Genomic DNA, 23,025 nt, shown 5'->3' on the forward strand with positions numbered 1-23,025 from the left:
TGTCAAATAACGTCTGTAGAACATCTGAGCTGGAATGTACTTAGTCCAACACACATGTTTTTAGAATAATAGAACTCAGATTCTGGTGGGATTAAACTGCGCAGGGTTTTTAAAGGGGAGGAGATTGTAGGTGGATTTTGAAAGGACTGTGTCTTTTTGCACACTAGTGCAGTGAACCTTGGGACCTGTATGTATGATAAAGTTTCCCTTTGTACTGCTTGTTTAGAAAAGGAAGCAAAAGAGAAGAGTGCCCAGATTCAAAGACAAGGATTGAGTTCACCATTTACCAGCTGATGACTTCGGGTTTTTATAGACAGTTGCTGCTGCTTCTGCTTCTCTTCTACAAAATGGAAATGATAAACATCCACCTAGTAACACAAGATTTAAGTATCAGAAGAATTTTGGAGATTTTAAAGTACTACACAGATTTTAACTAATTTTTACTTATATTACTAAGTACTGTGTGCTGTCCAGCACAGTAGCCATATGGGACTACTGAACATGTGAAATGTAGCTAGCACACTTGAGATTGTAAAGTTACAGGACTGCAAAATAAGCTAACAGGTAGAGATCAGCCTTGAAAACCAGTGGTCAAAACCAGTCTAGTCATACAAACAAGGCTTCATGTAGCTACTTTTGCAAGACTAACCTGACCTGGGTCATTCGTTCCTAGATATCATCTAAGATATCATAAGCACAATGTGAACTGTAACCTAAGGTTTATAAGAGGTAACCACTGACCAATTCCCTGTCACTTAAGATTTTAATATTGTAACTGTACAGGCTGCTTTTAGGCAAACAGACTTGATTGATAGCATGTAGAAAGGGCTCAAGGGACCACCTGGCTCAATATAGACAGGCCCATTGGGCCACCATAGGCTCTAACTAACCAATGAGTTACTTAAAACCAGGCACAGTTACCAGAAAAGGAAGATTTCCACATGTGACCATACCTCTTCCCCTCTTTAAAAACAGCCTCCACCCACTGGTTTGTTGCAAACAGCCTCTCCTCTGCTGTCCTGCTGCTACTCCCTTATGGTGTATTCAATAAACTACTATCGCCCTTATTCTGTTGCAGGTGAATTCTTTTACCTGTCAAGCATGACCAACTTCCACTGGATCGTTGCCCCACACTTGGGGGTCCCCCATCCAGCTGAGAGATATCCCATTTAGATACCACAATAACCAATCACAGCAAAGAATAAACAATTACTGTTTTGTCATTAATTAAGCTGTTTTATAACAATCTATCTCTGAGCCTCATTCCATGCTTTGGTTTGAGAGCTCCTACATTGTAAAACTGTCTTCTTGCTGTATGCAGAGTAAACTTTTATTAATTACTACTTCAGTGATTCATTCGTTTTATTTCTGTTATTTCTGTACATTATAGTTCTATAAAATTCTTTCGGGTACCTTTATCTTGTTTGACTACTTCAAGATTTTACTTATGTATTTATTTGGGAGGGAGGGGTAGAAGGAGTGAGAATCTCAAGCAGACTCTACACTAAGCACAGAGCCCAACATGGGGCTCCATGTTTTGACCCTGAGATCATGACCTGAGCTGAAACCAAAAGTCAAGCACACTGACCAAGCTACCCAGGCACCTCTTTGTTTGACTCTTTTAACAGCTCCATGAAATATCAGAGATTTCTAACCAAGTGAGGAAGCTGAGGCTCTGAAACCAAAGCAATTAGCATAGGTTCACACAGATACATGTTCCTCACTGTGGGTGTGCTACAGGAAAGAAAGATGTTGCAATACACACGAGCGTTAACCTCTATTTAGCTTGTTAGAGTTCAATGACCCTTTGTAATGCCTTGCAATATCCCAACAGCTGCCCCTGTGATGCTCCTGTGGTTGGTAAAGTGCTCTTCTGCAAGCCACAGTCTTGTTCTCTGTCTTTTGTTCTTTGACCCTGTGGCCCCAGGGAGGCCATATTTCCATTGGGGGTTGGGGAGTGGGGGAGTTGAAGGGACAGCAGGAAAATATCTTTCCTCCCAAATCCACTTGATTTTGGGTCAGAGGACGTTGGGGCCCAAGGTCCCAGGTTATGTTGCCTTGATTCATGAAAGCACAACCACATCTGTTTTTACTCATTGTATTTCCACGGGCTAACCTTGGTACAGGGCACAAGAGGTTCATAAATAGTTTTGAGTTTTTATAAACTATAAAGCACTATATCACAGTCATGAGAGGTAGTAAATGCCCCCACTGTAAACTAAAGAAGGGAGCAAGCAGACTCTGTGGCAGAGACAATTTGCAGAACAGATTGAGGAGAGAAAGAAGTTGGGAGAAAACAGAAGGGAAACTGACCTGGGGAAGCAAGAGTTGGAAAAGTGGTCAAGGGGCCTCAGAGGGATCCAGGCCTAATCTGTCCTGAATTGGGAAGTTGCCAGCACAAGCGTGACCTTAGCACTGTGCTCGGGATCATCAATCTGACAAGTTCCTTATAGCAGGACAAATGGGAGGGAAGAGCCTGGAGCAGGGGGGAAACATCTAGAAGGCTGGTCCAGGCAAGAATGAAATTATCAAGAAAGTGATAAGGGATAGGACAAAGCAGAGGTCAGGAGGAAGGATCCAAGTGGGGGCGGGGCGGGGGGGAGGTCATGCTGACCTCTCCCTCTATTGGTCTGGGATAAGGACAGAAACAGAAGATGAAGCTGACTTTCCTGAAGTGAAAGAAAAGAGGTAAGGGGCTGCCATACTGAAGAAAGATGGGACTCCCAGGCTGGTAGCTGTATGGCAAGAGATAGAGCTCTTGCAGACTGGAAGGACGTGCAGGGCCACCAGGAAAAACCAGAAGATGAGAGAAGGGGTGTAAGAGATAGAGTGCAGGAAAAAGTATAGACCACTGATTATAAATATAAATAGTGTGATCTTCTGATCTCCCGCCCCTGGATCTGAAGGTGTGGGGTCTTAGGCCAGTGCAGCAACCCCACAAAATCAGATTGGTTTATTCCCTCTTCCTGAGTTTGTGGGTATCTATGTGTGGTTTCTTTTTTTTTTTTTTTTTTTTTCTTTTTCTATGTGTGGTTTCTATGCATGTTTTCTCTTATCTGCATCTCTATGTAGATGTGTATAAATTTATGTACATATTTGAACTTGTACAGATTTCTAAATGACTTAAGTGTTTACAAGCACATGTAGTTGAGATAATCTTTATGCATTTTTCTGTACTTGGTGTAGGTTCAGAATGGGAATTAGAATTTCAATTCTTAAAGGAACCCAAGCAATCCTCCTGGATTCTTAGGCATCTTGGAGCAGATACATAGATGCATAAATGTAACTTTGCGGTGTTAGGCTGGAACCAGCTCGCCCTAGCTCACAAGAAACTAACTGTGCACATCTTTCTGACTTGCATTAGGTGATATCATGTCGTAGCTCAAAATTGTCATAGTGGGAGTCTTTACAACACAGAACAGTAACTGCTATAAATCAGGTGGTTGTTATTTTCCAGAAAGCTGGCAGTTAAACATTTACCAGCACACACTGGGCATATGTGTTTTATGTGTGTGAGATGTCTGTGCTCTGTGTGTATCAGTGTCGAAGTACATATGTGAAAACGTACACCTGTGTAGTGAGTTCATTTTTTATCGACTACGAACTCAGAGAGGCAACACTGCAATTATTTTCCTACAACTGAGCTTAATTTCTCTCTCAATCCTCTGCTTCTAGTCTAATCCGGTACAGGTGAGCTCAGTCATTCCAGATTGCAGTTTAAAACCTAACACTCAGGGATCCCTGGGTGGCGCAGCGGTTTGGCGCCTGCCTATGGCCCAGGGCGCGATCCTGGAGACCCGGGATCGAATCCCACGTCGGGCTCCCGGTGCATGGAGCCTGCTTCTCCCTCTGCCTGTGTCTCTGCCTCTCTCTCTCTCTCTCTGTGACTATCATGAATAAATAAAATCTTTAAAAAAAAAAAAAATTAAAACCTAACACTCAGCCTTCTTGCAGCTCCCCACATTTGCATCTGAAAGCCAGGGTGACACAGCAGGCAGCAGCACCAGGAGTGCAGGCCACAGCAGCTGCCAAGAGATGCCCAGTTTTCCTGTCTGGGCCTCCAACCAGTCTCCATCTCTTGCGATTTTTAGAACCTGTCCATTTGTCAGGTTCAGAGGGGTTTAGGTTTCCTTCCTCCTACCCTGGACTCCCCCTCCAGGCTGCTGCTTCCGGGATTCAGGGGGGTGGAAAAAGGAGCATCATGTCACCTAAACTATACAACACCCAGAAGATAAAGCCCATCTTATAGAGTCCCAAATACTCTGAGGTCAAGGGCCTCACAGAAGGCCAACCTGAGGTTTGAAACCAGTTCTTTCTGACTCTTAAGTCTTTTCACTCTACCAGACTGCCTTAATTCTTGGTTAATTAGGAGCCATTAGTACATGCTTTTTGTCATGATGGGTTAGGCCACTGATGCTCAAAAAATCATGGAATTCCAAATTTCATCACCTGACCCTGCACCAACTTTTTTTTTTAATTTTTTTTTCTTTTTAAATTTATTTATTCATGATAGTCACATGGAGAGAGAGAGAGGCAGAGACACAGGCAGAGGGAGAAGCAGGCTCCATGCACCGGGAGCCCGATGTGGGATTCGATCCCGGGTCTCCAGGATCACGCCCTGGGCCAAAGGCAGGCGCCAAACCGCCCTGCACCAACTTTTACCTGCCCTGATGCTGTGATCCAGCAGGAAACCCAGAAATAAGTGTGTGCAGAGGGTGGGCTGGGAGGCTGACCCTCCTCTAGGGAATCTGTGACACATACAGCCAGGGGGATATGTCTCACTGGCTTCCACTCCCCAGCCTGTCCCATTCCTTTATCAGGATTTGTTCTTTGGCACCCAGCTAAAGCCCTGGAAACAGAACTTTCTGAGCTATGGATATTCTATGTCCCAGGAGAGAAGGGCAAAGGACTCAGGGTAAAGTGGGTTATGCAGACCAGCCCTGAGGTCGGAGGCTTCCAGAACAAGTCTCCTTTGGAAGAGGTCCCTCCACTGTAAGGGAGGGGTGGGCAGAGAGGTAGAGGGGGAGCCTCATCTCTTCCAGGCCCCTGCCCTGCCTATACACAAATGTGGGAACCCTAACACCCCCTTTTATCAAATTATATTTCCTTTTCTAAAAATAAATAATTGTATTTTTTATTGAGATGAGTGTAGACTCACACACAGTTGTGAACCTTACTATGGAGCCATCCCAGGGCCCCCTTTAGTAACATCCTGCACAACCATATGGCACAATATCACATCCAGATATTGACACAGACGTAACCTATCAGTCTCTCAGATTTTTCTAATTTCCCTGTACCTGCTTCCATGTGTGTGTGCACGTGTGTGTTTAGTTCTATATAGTGTCGTCACAATTGTAGGGGGGAGTACCTTCCACCACAGTTGCCATACAGAGCAGTCCTCTCTCCCTGAGGCTCCTACAAGGTGTCCTTTTGTATTCACACTCCCTCCCTCCCTCCACCCCCAATCCTGACCCCTGCCAACCACTCACGTGTTCATTTCCCAAATCTTGTCATTTCAAGAATGTGATCTACACGGAAGCTTTTATCACATAGCACAGTTCCCTGGAGGTTCGTCCAAGTTTGTGGCATGTCTGTTAGCTCCTTCCCATTGCTGAGCAGTATTCAGTAGGCAGTGCATTTCTTTCTAGTGAAATATTTCACACATACAAAAATCTATATAATGGATAAAAATTTTTTTAAAGTTGTGACTTCCTATCTGCCAAGCCTTGAGCCTCACAGAAGAACCTGGAAAACAAGGAGAAGCTGCATGTTTTGGCACCCACTCTCAAGCCCTGGTGGCTGAGTATCCCTCCCAGGCTGGGAGGAACTGTCTTCTGGGAAAGGGACTAACAGGTCAGGAGCTCAGAAGGGAGAGGAGGCAAATGTACCTCTGCCAGACTAGCACCTCTGCCTCAACTAGGGCCTCTCTTCCTGCTCAGACTTCTGGCGCACAGACTGGGGCAGACAGCTGACAGTAGAGGCTGGGCAATGGTCCCCTCTCAGAGCAAGTCACCACCTGTTCCATTACCAGCTGCTTCTCAAGGATGAGACAAGTGCAAGGGCCATCCCCTCCACACCCACTTTGGGAGAGGTTCTAACTCCCATGTGTGAGAGGCCAGTTGAAAGTTGTGACAAGGAACGCTTGTCTCTCAGAATTAAGTGCAGCCCATATTCTTTGCACCTTAACACCTACTGTTGAGATAGGTTCTACCTACATAACATTAGAGGCTACTTGAAGCCTGCAGTCAAGGAAGGCTTGTTTCTCAGAGTTAATTACAGCACATTTCGATTGTGCCCCCAAATGTACTTGGAGAGAGGTTCTAATGCCCTTATGTGAGAGGTTAGTTGAAAGCTACATTCAAGGGGCACTTGTTTCAAAGAGTTAAGGACATTTCCATTGCACCTCCGAACATACAGTTGAGATAGGTTCTAACTCCCTTATGTGAGAGGCTAGTTGAAAGCTGCATTCAAGGAACGCATGTTTCTCAGAGTTAAATATATTGCTTTTTCCATTGCATCTCCACACTCACTTTTGAGATACATTCTAACTCCCTAATGTGAGAGGGTCGTGGAAAGCTGCACTCAGGGAATGCTTGTTTCTCACCTTTAGGTACAACACATTTCCAGAATGCCTCCATATCAGTTTTGAGAGATGTGTTAATTCCCTTATGTGAGAGGCTAGTTGAATGTTGCATTCAAGGAATGGTTGTTTCTCAGAGTTTAGTATATTGCATTTCCATTTCGCAGCCACACTTTTCACTGAGATAGGGTCTAACTCCCTTATATGAAAGACTAGTTGAAAGTTACATTCAAGGAAAGCTTGTTTCTTACAGTTAAGGAAAGTGCATTTCCAATGTGCCTCCACACTTACTGTAGAGATAGGTTCTAACTCCCTTACGTGGAATGCCAGTTGAATGTTGCATTCCGAGAAAGCTTGGACTAAATAGATTTCACAGATATATACAGAACATTCCACCCAAATGCAACTGAATACACATTCTTCTCAAGTACACATGGAACTTCTCAAGAAGAGACCAAATACTAGGTCACAAATCAGGCCTCAATTGATACCAAAAGATAGGGATTGTCCCCTGCATACTTTCAGACCACAATGCTTTGAAACTAGAACTAAATCACAAGAAGAAATTTGGAAGAAACTCAAACACATGGAGGTTAAAGAGCATCCTACTAAAAGATGAATGAGTCAACCAGTAAATTAGAGAAGAATTAAAAAGATTCATGGAAACTACTGAAAATGAAGATACAACCATTCAAAATCTTTGGGATACAGCAAAAGCAGTCCTAAGAGAGAAATACATCACAATACAAGCATCCCTCAAAAAATTGGAAAAAACTCAAATACACAAGGTAAACTTGCACATAAAGAAACTGGAGAAAGAACAGCAAATAAAGCCTCAACCAAGCAGAAGAAGAGAGGTAATAAAGATTTGAGCAGAACTCAATGAAACTGAGACCAGAAGAACTGTGGAACAGATCAACAAAACCAGGAGTTGCTTCTTTGAAAGAATTGATTAGATAAACCCCCAGCCAGTCTTATTAAAAAGAAAAAAGAGGGGATCCCTGGGTGGCTCAGCGGTTTAGTGCCTGCCTTTGGCCCAGGGCGCGATCCTGGAGTCCCGGGATCGAGTCCCACGTTGGGCTCCCTACATGGAGCCTGCTTCTCCCTCCTTCTGTGTCTCTGCCTCTCTCTCTCTCTCTCTCTCTGTGTCTATCATGAATAAATAAATAAATAAATCTTTTAAAAAAAAAGACTCATAATAATAAAATCACGAATGAAAGAGAAGAGATCACAACCAATACCAAAGAAATACAAACGATTGTTTAAATATATTATGAGAAAATATATGCCAACAAATCAGGCAATCTAGAAGAAATGGATGCATTTCTGGAAAACCACAAATTACCAAAACAGGAACAGGAAGAAATAGAAGAGCTGAACACGTGAATAGCCAGTGAGGAAATTGAAGCAGTCCTCACACACCTCCCAAGACTCAAACGTCCAGGGCCAGATGCCTTCCCAGGGGAATTCTAGCAAACGTTTATTTTTTTTTATTTTTTAATTTTTTTAATTCTAGCAAACGTTTAAAGAAGAAATATACCTACTCTACTAAAGGTGTTCTGAAGGATAGAAAGGGATGGAATACTTCCAATCTCATTTTATGAGGCCAGCATCACCTTGATTCCAAAACCAGACAAATACCCCACCAAAAAGGAGAATTATAGACCAACATCCATGATGAACACAGATGCAAAAGTTCTCAACAAGAAAGTAGCCAATAAGATATAACAGTACATTAAGAAGATTATTCACCATGACTAAGTGGGATTTATCCCCAGGATGCAAGGTTGGTTCAACACTTGTAAACCAATCAGCATACTAGATCACATCAACAAGAGAAAAAACAAGAACCATATGATCCTCTCAATAGATGCAGAGAAAGGATTTGACAAAAATACAGCATCCATTCCTTATCAAAACTCTTCAAAGTGTAGGGATAGAGGAAACATTCCTCAGCATCTTAAAAGCCATCTATGAAAAGCCCACAGCAAATATCATTCTCAATGGGGAAACACTGAGAGCCTTTCCCCTAAGATCAGGAACACGACAGGGATGCCCACTGTCACCACTGTTATTTAACATAGTACTAGATAGAAGTCCTAGCCTCAGCAATCAGACAACAAAAAGAAATAAAAGGCTTTCAAATTGGCAAGGAAGGGCAGCCCAGGTGGCTCAGCGGTTTAGCGGTGCCTTCGGCCCAAGGTGTAATTCTGGAGACCCAGGATCAAGTCCCGCATCAGGCTTCCTGCATGGAGCCTGCTTCTCCCTCTGCCTGTGTCTCTGCCTCTCTCTCTCTCTCAGTCTCTCTCATGAATAAATAAATAAAATCTTTAAAAAAAAATAAATTGGCAAAGAAGAAGTCAAACTCTCCCTCTCCGCAGATGACGTGATATTATATACAGAAAACCCAAAGGACTCCACCCCAAGATTGCTAGAACTCATACAGCAATTTGGCAATGTGGCAGGATGCAAAATCAATGCACAGAAATCAGTGGCATTTTTTTATTAATCTTTTTTTTTAAGATTTTATTTATTTATTCATAGAGACACACACAGAGAGAGAGAGAGAGAGAGGCAGAGACACAGGCAGAGGGAGAAACAGGCTCCATGCAACAAGCCTGATGTGGGACTCGATCCTGGGTCTCCAGGATCACCCCCTGGGCTGCAGGCGGCGCTAAACCGCTGCGCTACCAGGGCTGCCCTCAGTGGCATTGTTGTGCCCAAGATTGCGAATCCGAGAAACCACCGAGGAGCCGACACCGATGCAAACACACAAGGGTTTATTTACAAGCTGCAGCTTGGGTCCAAGTATACCCGACACAGCGGAGCAGGGACTTGGACCCCGAGGTGGGTTTCAGCTTAGTTTTAAGGACTGGTCTAGGGGACCTCCAGAAGGGGTGGAGCAATTCCTCAAGTTCTGTTTACATTTTGATATGGGGCCTTCAAGGGCATTGAGCTCTGTTCTTATTCTAATAGGGGCTTCCTGCCCACGGCTTGGGCTCTGTTTTTATTCTAATATGGGCCTTTCTAGGACGTTAAACTGTAAGCTGTTTTCTTCCTGTAACTGAAGTAGGGTTAAGTTCAGTTCTTATTCACAGGGGCCTGGGATGGCTGTATTTGTGCTAACTCTGAACTTAAAGTGGAATGGCCTTAATTTTCTCGGCCTCCACAGGCATTTCTCTACCCGGACAAAAAGACTGAAGAAAGAGAAATTAAGGAGTCAATCCCATTTACAATTGCACCCAAAATCATAAGATACCTAGAAATAAACCTAAGCAAAGAGGTAAAGGATCTATACCCTAAAAACTACAGAACACTTCTGAAAGAAATTGAGGGATATGTAACAAGATGGAAAAAAATTAGGTGTTCATGGATTGGAAGAAGAGATTGCAACCTTTTTGAACTTGGCCACAGCAACTTCTTGCAAGATACATCTATGAAGGCAAAGGATACAAAAGGAAAAATGAACTCTTGGGACTTAATCAGGATAAAAAGCTTTTGCACAGCAAAAGAAATAGTCATAAAGCTAAAAGACAATCTACAGAGTGGGAGAAGATATTTGCAAATGACATATCAGATAAAGGGCTAGTATCCAAGATCTATAAAGAACTTATTAAACTCAACAACAAAGAAACAAACAATCCAATCCTGAAATGGGCAAAAGACATGAACAGAAATTTTGCCAAAGAAGCCATACACACGGCCGACGTGCACATGAGAAAATGCTCCACATCACTTGCCATCAGGGAAATATAAATAAAAACCACAATAAGATACCACTCACAACAGTGAGAATGGTGAAAATTAATGACAGGAAACAACAAATGTTGGAGAGGATGTGGAAAAGGGGGAACCCTCTTGCACTGTTGGTGGGAATGCAAACTTTCCAGAGTGACTGTACCACTCTGGTACACTGAAAACAGTGTGGAGGTTCCTCAAAGAGTTAAAAATAGAGCTACCCTACAACCCAGCAATTGCACTACTGGGTATTTACCCCAAAGATACAGATGTAGTGAAACGCTGGGACACATCTGCACCCTGATGTTTATAGCAGCAGTGTCTACAATAGCCAAACTGTGGAAGGAGCCTTGATGTCCATCGAAAGATGAATGGATAAAGAAGATGTGGTCTATGTATACAATGGAATATTACTCAGCCATCAGAAAGGACAAATACCCACCATATGCTTCAACATAGATGGAGCTGGAGGGTATTATGCTGAGTGAAGTAAGCCAATTGGAGAAGGACAATCATTATATGGTTTCAACAATATTAAGGTCCTAATTTTGATGGGTTTGCTATAGCTAATTAGGACACGGTCTGTGTTTTTAGGAACCTTAGGACAAACTGGTCATCATGCCAGCAACTTACTCTTAAATGATTCAGAAATAAGTTCCATATACATAAAGAATGTGTAAATGTGGTAAACTGTTAGCAACTGAGGAATATCAATGCAGGTAGCATATCTACTATTTTTAATATTATTTTTAAACTTTTCTGTAAATTTGAAATTATTTCAACTTAAACTAAACTATAAAGATGAAATAAGCATGTTGAGGCAAAAAAGTACAGAGAAAATGTGAGCTCTACTATGAATTAAATGATCTTGAAATCTGGTGAAAGATGTTTTGTTTGTCTGTTTTAGATTCTAAGCTAGGTTTGGAAGAAGGCTGAAGGAATTCACCTCTAGACATGGAGTCTCTGAATTCTCCAAGTATGAAAGTATAATTTAATGCATATTTCCATAAAAGAGCTGAATATCTTTAGGTTGTTGGGAGAGATCATACACTGAAACAGAAAATAATGTTTGAAACACTTGAGTCTTCATATAGTTATGCCACAAAGTAACAGATAAACTTATACATTTACAGCTACAGAATATTATTTTCTTAGGTTGGGGGTGGGTGACATTTGATATTTACTGCTACTTGACTAGTATGAAATTATAAGCAGCTCAGGCTCTGGCCTTGGATGTAGTAACATCACTCCTCTAAACTCTAGTCTCCTCAAGGATAACATCAAGTACCAATCTTTCTCAGGGGTTGTTGTGAGCATTAAGGTTCAAATATGTTTAAAGCTAAACATACAACGAGCTGACTGTGGGCCTTCGTGCATATTAATCTAGTTAGCTTTCACAACACCTCTTTGAGGTATATATATATCTCCACTTCAAGGATGAGGAATTTGAAGCACAAAGAGGTTAAGGATGCACAATTTATAGGTGGCAGTCTCACAGACATTTAACTGTAGCAAATCTAGAAACCATGCAATAATATAACTAAATACTGCCAATTAATAAACTAGTGTTAGAGTTGAACATCTCTGTATTAGTCCAGCTGAATTTATATATACAAGAAATTTTATAGAACACGCTTGTATTCTACACTTAAATTAGACATTAAGAGGGATGCCTGGGTGATTCAGTCAGTTTAGCATCTGTCTGACTCCTGATCTCACCTCAGGTCTTGATCTCTGAGTCATGAGTTCAAGGCCCATACTGGGCATGGAGCCTACTTAAAAAAAATAATAAACTAGACATTAAGAATTAGACTTTTTAAATGAAAAATTGTTAAAAGAACATAGTAAGTATACATTGAAATTTATAATAACCAAGATATCAGACTTTAAAAATTTAAATCAAATGTGAAAATATTTGCCACAAATCACACATCTGCAAAAGTAAGATTTTTTTTTAAAGATTTTATTTATTCATTCATAGAGACACACACACACACACACACACACACACACAGAGAGAGTGAAGCAGAGACCCAAGCAGAGAGAGAAACAGGCTCCATGCTGGGAGCCCATCTCCAGGATCACACCCCGGGCTGCAGGCGGAGCTAAACTGCTGAGTCACTGGGGCTGCCCCAAAAGTAAGATTATAAATACCTGTAATTATAATATGCTCAAACAAATTTTATTAAAAATAACCACATAAAAAAGTTCAACTGCAATATTCCCATAGCTGATCTACTATACTAACCAACACAAAACAAAGAGGGATTGGTTCCTCCCTTCCTCTGAACAGTAATCATACCATCTCAAGGAATCTAGTATTCTCGTGTCCCAAAGACCTACCTGAAGTCCCAACTCAACCCCATCTTAGATGGGCGGTCTTGACGGGTTACTTGAGCTCTTAGGTAGGTTTGTCAACATGACCCTTAATATAACACATTTCTTGAATTTCTGTACATGCAGCTCCCTTTCCTTGGAGTATCCTTCCCTATTCTGGTCCCCATCCTCTCCATCTTGCCAACTCCTCATTCTTCAAGATACCTCAAAAGTGATCTCATTTTTAAATGGGGTACCCTTTCTCTATATTCTCCACATTCCTAAACACAGCTCCATCATGGCCTTTTGCATATCATACTTTATCATTTGTCTTCCCCTTAGTCTCTATGAACCTAACGGGCCAGGACTGCATCTTTCACCTGGGCAGACTGGCACTCTACTCTCAATCCATGTTCATTCAATCAATAAGTGAAATGTTGCCGAATTGTGCAACCGTGCCAAGATCTAAACCACTACAAACTCATGCTACCTACTTTTAATCACCGTTTCCAGGATTGTTGTGGTATGTTATTAAGTGCTTCCATCTACAAAGCATAATTCAGTTTAACTCTTTTATTTTGGGGGATCTTTCTTACAAAAAAGAGATAAGGAAGATAAAGCTTAGAGGAGATGAAATGGCAAAGATGGGTCTCGAATTGTCTCAATTCCAAATCCAAGGTCTTTCCATACTCTGCTCCCTTAACACATTGCTGACGAGATTGATTTCATATCTTTTCACTATTTTTAACTCATCCACCCCTACCGTCCCTTTGAGCAGATGATCTAGCCTCTTTATTATCAAAAAGATCATGAACTATTCTACATCACCTCTACATAGGCATAAATATCCTTTTATCACCTCACATTTTAGAAGTATGTATATTTTACCATTAAAAAACGAGAAAACGGGGGATCCCTGGGTGGCGCAGCGGTTTGGCGCCTGCCTTTGGCCCAGGGCGCGATCCTGGAGACCCGGGATCGAATCCCACATCGGGCTCCCGGTGCATGGAGCCTGCTTCTCCCTCTGCCTGTGTCTCTGCCTCTCTCTCTCTCTCACTGTGTGCCTATCATAAATAAATAAAAAAAAAAATTAAAAAAAAAAAAAGAAAAAACAAGAAAACGGAAATGAGGAGGAAAAAAACACTATCACCTGAAATTCTACTACCATAACATAACCACTGTTAATATTTGGTGTGTATATACCTGCAATTTGATCTATGTAGCTGTATATAGACACGTTAAATTATTTTTACCAGGAGATCTTAGTATGTAAATTTTAAAATAATTTTTCTTAATGAAGAGCTTTCTCGTGTCATTTAATATAGAATCATATCATTGCTTTAATAGCTTCAACATATTCTATTACATAATTAAACAATGCCTTATTCTTGGACATTTAGGTTACATTTAACTTCTTGCTGTATAAACAATACTGTAGTGAAAATCTGTCCATTTTTACATAATTTGTATTCTCAATACACACTTTTTATATCAGTAATAAACACCACCTAGATGCTTAAACAACTCACCTCAAATAGAGCTAAATATCTAGGTTGGAATTATTCTACTGCTGTCTATTTTGGATTTTTATTCCCAACGTCATATCCTCCATAAATTGCACAGCAGAAATCTCAAACTGAGTTTGAGTCTGCAAATACTAAATCTTAAATAGTAATTACTTTGAATTCAAAAATGACCATTCTCCTCCTATTTACAAGTCTCCCCAAAGAATAGGTGCCATAATACATGATAACATCTAACATTTACATAGCAAAGCTCTCTCATGTTATCTTCACAGTTCCATATGCATGAGAAGTTAGATATTATAAACTCTCATTTACGAAAAAGAAAACAATCTCAGTGACGTCCAAAGTCATACGGCAGATGTGTAGCTCAAACTCAGCCTGATTCCATAATCTAAATTAATGCTCTTCTTTCTTATAACGCATTAATAATGCATTAATACTTTTCTTTCTTATAATGCATCCTTGAGCTAGCTACGTCTTTTGTGTAGTATTGGTAGTATTAAGGCATGTTAAAATTCTTACCTTCATTTACTAGTAACTCATCCTGAAACGTCCCACCAAAATCAATGTTCTGCAGCACACTGTGTTCTGGAAATACTTTTTCTATAATCCCTGGTTTATGCAGATTTAATATAATTTAAAATATTATTATTTTTTTAAATACAATTTTTATTGAAGTTCGATTTGCAAATGTATAGTATGACACCCAGTGCTCATCTTGTCAAGTGCTCTCCTCAGTGCCCATCACCCAGTAACCCCATCCCCCCACCCACCTCCCCTTCCCCTACTCCTTGTTCATTTCCCAGAGTTAGGAGTCTCTCATGTTTTGTCTCCCTCTTTAATTTTTCCCACTTATTTCCCCTCCTTTCCCCTATAATCCCTTTCACTATTTCTTATTTTCCTGTATGAGTGAAACCGTAATATGATTGTCCTTCTCCAATTAGCTTACTTCACTCAGCATAATACCCCCCCAGTTCCATCCACGTCGAAGCAAATGGTGGGTATTCGTCCTTTCTGATGACTGAGTAATATTCTATTGTATATATAGACCATATCTTATTTATCCATTCATCTGTCGAAGGACATCATGGCTCCTTCCACAGTGTGGCTATTGTAGACACTGCTGCTATGAACATTGGGGTGCAAGTGTCCTGGCATTTCACTACATCTGTATCTTTGGGGTAAATACCCAGTAGTGCAATTGCTGGGTCATAGGATAGCTCTATTTTTAACTCTTTGAGGAACCTCCACACTGTTTTCCAGAGTGGCTGTACCAGTTTGCATTCCCACCAATGGTGCAAGAGGGTTCCCCTTTATCTACATCCTCTCCAACATTTGTTACCTGTCTTATTAATTTTCACCATTCTCACTGTTGTGAGGTGGTATCTCATTGTGGTTTTGATTTATATTCCCTGATGACAAGTGATGCGGATAATTTCTCATGTGCATGTTGGATGTGTGTATGTCTTCTTTGGCAAAATTTCTGTTTATGTCTTCTGTCCATTTCATGATTGGATTGTTTGTTTTTTTTTGCTATTGAGTTTAATAAGTTCTTTATAGATCTTGGATACTAGCCCTTTATCTGATATGTCATTTGCAAATACCTTCTCCCATTCTGTAGGTTTCCTTTTAGTTTTGTTGACTATTTCTTTTGCTGTGAAGAAGTTTTTTTTTTTTTTTTTTTTTTTTTTTTTTTTATCTTAAGTCCCAATAGTTCATTTTTGCTTTTGTTTCCCTTGCCTTCATAGATGTATCTTGCAAGAAGCTGCTATGGCCAAGTTCAAAAAGGGTGTTGCTTGTGTTCTCCTCTAGGATTTTGTTAGATTTCTGTCTCACATTTAAATCTTTCATCCATTTTGAGTTTATCTTTGTGTATGGTGTAAGAGAATGGTCTAGTTTCATTCTTCTGCATGTGGCTGTCCAATTTTCCCAGCACCATTTATTGAAAAGACTGTCCTTTTTCCAGTGGATAGTCTTTCCTGCTTTGTTGAATATCAGTTGACTATAGAGTCAAGGGCCCATTTCTGGGTTCTCTATTCTGTTCCATTGATCTATGTGTCTGTTTCTGTGCCAGTACCACGCTGTCTTGATGGTCACAGCTTTGTAGTACAACTTGAAATCTGGCATTGTGATGCCCCTGGCATTGGTTTTCTTTTTCAATCATCCCCTGGCTATTCAGGGTCTTTCCTGATTCCACACAAATCTTAAGATGATTTGTTCCAACTCTCTGAAGAAAGTCCATGGTATTTTGATAGAGATTGCATTAAATGTGTAAATTGCCCTGGGTAACATTGACATTTTCACAATATTAATTCTTTCAATCCATGAGCATGGAATATTTTTCCATCTCTTTGTGTCTTCCTCAATTTCTTTCAGAAGTGTTCTGTAGTTTTTAGAGTATAGATCCTTTACCTCTTTGCTTAAGTTTTTATTCCTAGGTATCTTATGCTTTGGGGTGCAATTATAAATGGGATTGACTCCTAAATTTCTCTTTCTTCAGTCTCATTGTCAGGGTAGAGAAATGCCACTGGTTTCTGTGCATTGATTTTGTATTCTGCCACATTGCCAAATTGCTGTATGAGTTCTAGCAATCTTGGGGTGGAGTCTTTTGGGTTTTCTATGTACAGTATCATGTCATCTGCAAAGAGGGTGAGTTTGACTTCTTCTTAGCCAATTTGAATGCCTTTTATTTCTTTTTGTTGTCTGATTGCTGAGGCTAGGGCTTCTAGTACTATGTTGAATAGCAGTGGTGAGAGTGGGCATCCCTGTTGTGTTCCTGATCTTAGGGGAAAGGCTCTCAGTTTTTCCCCAGTGAGAATATTTGCTATGGGCTTTTCATAGATGACTTTTATGATGCTGAGGAACGTTCCCTCTATTCTTACACTTTGAAGAGTTTTGATCAGGAATACATACTGTATTTTGTCAAATGCTTTCTCTGCATCTATTGAGAGGATCATATGGTTCTTGTTCTCTTGTTGATATGATCTATCACATTGATTGTTTTATGAGTGTTGAACCAGCCTTGCATCCTGGGGATAAATCCCACTTGGTCATGGTGAATAATCTTCTTAATGTATTGTTGGATCCTATTGGCTAGTATCTTGGTGAGAATTTTCGCATCTGTGTTCATCAGGGATATTGGTCTATAATTCTCCTTTTTGGTGGGGTATTTGTCTGGTTTTGGAATTAAGGTGATGCTGGCCTCATAAAACGAGTTTGGAAGTATTCTGTTCCTTTCTATCTTTCAGAACAGCTTTAGTAGAATAGGTATTGTTTCTTCTTTAAACGTTTGATAAAAAAAAATAATAAAATAAAAAATAAACATTTGATAGAATTCCCTGAGAAGCCATCTGGCTCTGGACTTCTGTGTCTTGGGAGTTTTTTTTTTTTTTTTTTTAAGATTTTATTTATTTATTCTTGAGAGAGAGAAAGAGACAGACAGAGAGAGAGAGAGAAAGACAGGCAGGGGAAGAAGCAGGCTCCATGCTGCTCCATGCATCCATGCTGGATCAGGCTCTGGGCTGAGGGCGGTACCAAACTGCTGAGCCACCCGAGCTGCCCTGTCTTGGGAGGTTTTTGATGACTTCTTCAATTTCCTCCTTGGTTATTGGCCTGTTTAGCTTTTCTCTTTCTTCCTGTTCCAGTTTTGGTAGTTTGTGGTTTTTCAGAAATGCATCCATTTCTTCTAGATTGCCTAATTTATTGACGTATAGCTGCTCATAATATGTTTTTAAAATCGTTTGTATTTCCTTGGTATTGCTTATGATCTGTCATTTTTCATTCGTGATTTTATTAATTTGAGTCTTTTTTCTTTTTAATAAGGCTGGCTGGGGGTGAATCTATCTTATTAATTCTTTCAAAGAAGCGGCTCCTGGTTTTGTTGATCTGTTCTACAGTTCTTCTGGTCTTGGTTTCATTGCGTTCTGCTCAAATCTTTATTCTCTCTCTTCTTCTGCTTAGTTGAGGCTTTATTTGCTGTTCTTTCTCCAGTTCCTTTAGGTGCAAGGTTAGCTTTTTTATTTGAGTTTTTTCCAATTTTTTGAGGGATGCTTGTATTGTGATGTATTTCTCTCTTAGGACTGCTTTTGCTGTATCCCAAAGATTTTGAACGGTTGTATCTTCATTCTCATTAGTTTCCACGAATCTTTTTAATTCTTCTCTAATTTCCTGGTTGACTCATTCATCTTTAGCAGGATGGTCCTTAACCTCCACATGTTTGAGTCTCTTCCAAATTTCTTCTTGTGATTGAGTTCTAGTTTCAAAGCATTATGGTTGGGGCAGCCCGGGTGGCTCAGGGGTTTAGCGCCACCTTTAGCCCAGGGCCTGATCCTGGAGACCTGGGATTGAGTCCCATGTTCGGCTCCCTGCATGGAGCCTGCTTCTCCCTCTGCCTGTGTCTCTGCCTCTCTCTCTCTCTCACTCTCTCTCTCTCTCTGCATCTCTCATGAATAAATAAATAAAATCTTTTTTTAAAAAAGCATTATGGTCTGAAAATATGCAGGGGACAATCCCAATCTTTTGGTGTCGGTTGAGACCTGATTTGTGACCCAGTATGTCTTCTATTCTGAAGAAAGTTCCATGTGCACTTGAGAAGAATGTGTATTTAGTTGCATTCGGATGCAAAAATCTGTATATATCTGTGAAATCCATCTGGTCCAGTGTATCATTTAAAGCCCTTGTTTCTTTGGAGATGTTGTGCTTAGGAGATCTATCATTTGCAGAAAGTGCTGTTTAAGTCTCCTACTATTAGTGTATTATTATCTAAGTATGTCTTTACCTTGGTTATTAATTGATTGATATACTTGGCAGCTTGCACAATAGGGGCATAAATACTCATGATTATTAGGTCCTCTTGTTGGATAGACCCTTTAAGTATGATATAGTGTCCCTCTTTATCTCTTACTACAGTCTTTGGGATAAACTTCAATGTAACTGATATGAGGATTGCTACCCCAGCTTTCTTTTGAGGACCATTTGAATGGTAAGTGGCTCTCCACCCCCTTCATTTTCAGGCTGGAGGTGTCCCTACATCTAAAATGAGTCTCTGGTAGATAGCAAATAGATGGGACTTGCTTTTTTATCCAGTCCGAAACCCTGCATCTTTTGATGTGATCATTTAGCCCATTCATGTTCAGGGTTACTATTGAAAGATATGAATTTAGTGTCATCATAATACCTATTCAGTCCCTGTTTTTGTGGATTATTTCTTTGGGTTTCCTCTTTCTTTTACAGGGTTCCCCTTAATATTTATTGCAGAGATGATTTGGTGGGCACATATTCTCTCAGTTTCTGCCTATCTTGGAAGCTCTTTATCTCTCCTTCTATTCTGAATGAGAGCCTTGCTGGATAAAGTATTCTTGACTGCATGTTCTTCTAATTTAGTACCCTGAATATATCTTGCCAGCACTTTCTGGCCTGCTAGGTCTCTGTGGAGAAGTCTGCTATTAATCTGGTATTTTTCCCTATATAATTTAAGAATCTCTTGTCTCTTGCTGATTTAAGGATTTTTCTCTTTATCTTTGGAATTTGCAAGTTTCACTATCAAATGTTGAAGTGTTGAATGGTTTATATTGATTTTAGAGGGGAACCTCTCTATCTCCTAGATCTGAATGCCTGTTTCCCTCCCCAAATTAGGGAAGTTCTCATCTATGATTTATTCAAATATGCTTTCTGGCCCTCTGGCCCTCTCAGCACTCTCTGTAACCCCAATTATACGTAGATTTTTCCTTCTGAGGCTATCATTTATTCTCCTTTACCTTTCCTCATGGTCTTTTGTTTCTCTTTTTTCCCTAGCTTCATTCCTTGCCATCATCTTGTCTTCTATTTCACTCCTCTTTCTTCTACCTCATTAACCCTGATCATTAGGACCTCCGGTTTGGATTGCATCTCATTTAATTGATTTTTAATTTTGGCATGATTAGATCTAAATTCTGCAGTCATAAAGTCTCTTGATTCCTTTATACTTTTTTCCAGAGCCACCAGTAGCTTTATAATTGTGCTCTAAATTGGCTTTCTGACATTGAATTATAATCTAAATTCTGTAACTCTGTGGCAGAGAGTACTGTTTCTAATTCTTTCTTTTGTGGTAAGTTCTTCTTTCTAGTCATTTTGCTCAGTGTAGAGTGGCTGTATGAACAGACTGAGTCAAGAATATCAACCATGACCTAGGTAAATTTCACCCTAGATGATTCTGCCAAGGTCAGAGTCCAGAAATTGAAAACAAAGATCAGAACAATATAAAACAAAAGGACTGCTAAAGTGAAAAACAAATTTTAAAACAAAGTAGTAAAAAATAAAAGTCCAAGAATCCCAAAAAAGAAGAGGAAAAAGAAAAGAAGAATAAAAAGGGAGGGGACTGGGAGATGGTGGTGGTGACAAAGTTGTAGTGGAGGGAGAATGTAGTCTACCTGAGGGGTTCTACAGGGTGATCCTCTTGTTTCTGAGTATATTAAGTTCTGTATGTTAGAAGATGTCCAGTCCCAAATTTATATAAACCAGAAATACTTGTAGAAGGCCCCAACATTGACCACCAAAACATAAATGAGATAAAAGAGGGGGGAAGAATGCAAATGAGGAATCTCAGAGAATGAACCAGCATGGTATACCACTTGGTTCTGGATGGATGCTAGTCGTGTTTTAGAAGGTATTAACTTCTGCCATTGTAGAACAAAATGAGGCAGAGAAAACAAAAAACACAAAGCAAAAAAAAAAAAAAAAAAAACAAAACAAACAAAAAAAATATCTTGTATATCTCCCAAAATTAAGTTGAGTATGTTGAAGGGAATCTAGAAGTGGAAAATATATCTAGGATCTGTAATTGTAGGAATATGAAAGTCAAAAATCAAGAATCTTAAAAATGAAGAGGTGGTGAAATATTGTAGTTAAGGAGGGAAAGGAGAAAAAAAATGGAAATTTACATTCTAATATAAAAACGAGTTGTCGGGATCCCTGGGTGGCGCAGCAGTTTGGCGCCTGCCTTTGGCCCAGGGCGCAATCCTGGAGACCCGGGATCGAATCCCATGTCGGCTCCCGGTGCATGGAGCCTGCTTCTCCCTCTGCCTATGTCTCTGCCTCTCTGTGTGTGTGTGTGTGTGTGACTATCATAAATAAATAAATATAAAACAACAACAACAACAACAAAAAACAACAAAAAATAAAAAACGAGTTGTCAGGGCATCCCGGGTGGCTTAGCAGTCTAGCGCTGCCTTCAGCCCAGGGCGTGATCCGGGATCGAGTCCCACGTAGGGCTCCCTGCATGGAGCCTGCTTCTCCCTCTGCCTGTATCTCTGCCTCTCTCTGTGTGTCTCTCATGGATGAATAAATAAAATCTAAAACAAAACAAAACAAAACAAAAAACACCAAAACAAAACAAAACAAAAAAAATGAGTTGTACTGATAAAAAGAAGAAAAAAAAATAGGAGGGGTACCCTCTAGTTCTATATCCTGTATATCCCTCGACTTTCCCCTGGAGCTTTCCAGTGCTGCTTGGTCAAGAACTTGCTCTTCCTCTGTTCTTCCAGCTGTTCTTCTGGGGGAGGAGCTGCTGTGCTGACTCTCTGGTGTGTGCACCTGGGGGAGCTGCCCCGCCCCCTGCCAGGTGCCCGGCTCAGTGGGAGCTGTTGACCCCGTGAGGCCTCTGTTCCCTGGCGGCCCCACCTCTCCCAGGCACAAAATGGAACAAGGAGGAACAATGACACTGGTGGCGGCCAGCTCTCCAGCCCTGGAGTCAGCTCCCTGCAGTAACTATTGCAGCTCCCAGTCCGCAGGGGCCTAGGTGCTCCTGAGGCGGCGGGGGTGCTGATTTGCACAGCTCAGGGGCGCCCGGCCGCAGGAGCCTCCTCGCTGTCCTGGGCCCTCCCCGCATCCCCCTGTCCCAGGGGACCGCAGGATTGTGGGCTGTGCCCAACTGGCGCCCTGGGATCCGGGGCCTGTGCTGCTGGACCCACGCTCCCGGGGCTGCCACTCCAGAAGGGAACAGGGCTCAGGCACCTCCGTCTGGAGCTGACCGCCTGACCGCCCCGCTTCTCCCAAGGCCCCGCCGCAGGGCGCGCTCCAGCCCTTTCCCGAGCGTGGCCCGCAGTCTGTGGCGCACTCTCCCCGGGGCGCACCTCCTGTATGTTAGTGACTCTAGGAGACTGGGGGCTTCACCGCCCCTCCTGCGGTTCTGCTTGATTTCCCTGCCTTTCTGTCCTGGAAGAATCTGGTTTGGATTTTTTTTTTTTTTAAGATTTTATTTATTTATTCATGATAGACATAGGGGAAGAGAGAGGCAGAGACACAGGCAGAGGGAGAAGCAGGCTCCATACACCGGGAGCCCGACTGGGATTCGATCCCGGGTCTCCAGGACCGGGCCCCGGGCCAAAGGCAGGCGCCAAACCGCTGAGCCAGCCAGGGGTCCCCCGGTAAGGATTTTTAAAGTTCCTGCTTCTCCAGGGCTGAGCTTTCCTGTCCCAGAGGCTCTCGCCACAGGCCTTTGCCCAGCTCCTCATGGGGCCCCTCCCCCACTGGGTTCTTTTCTATCCCCCCCCACCCTTTCCTACCTTGTTAGAAGCAAAAACTCTTCTCTGTAGCGTTCCAGCTCTTCTCTCTTTACATCTCAGGTTGAATTCATAGTTTTTCAGGATGGTTTGAAAGTAATCTAGGTAAGTTGGTGGGGCTGGGTGAACTGGGGACCCTACTTCCTCTGCTATCTTCTCTGACACCTCTCTATTCCCTTCTTTAATTCGTAATGAGTCTTCATTGGTGCTCTGAGGCAACAGGATCTGATGTTCCTCCTTAGTGACCAAAGGCTTTGTTCCTTAAGGTAAAGGGTGCCACACTAACTGCTTCATGCCTCTCCCACAGCAGGAGCTGATTGCTTTC

The sequence above is a fragment of the Canis lupus genome, chromosome 17 (genome assembly GCF_003254725.2).
Source record: "Canis lupus dingo isolate Sandy chromosome 17, ASM325472v2, whole genome shotgun sequence".
Taxonomy (NCBI): Eukaryota; Metazoa; Chordata; class Mammalia; order Carnivora; family Canidae; genus Canis; species Canis lupus.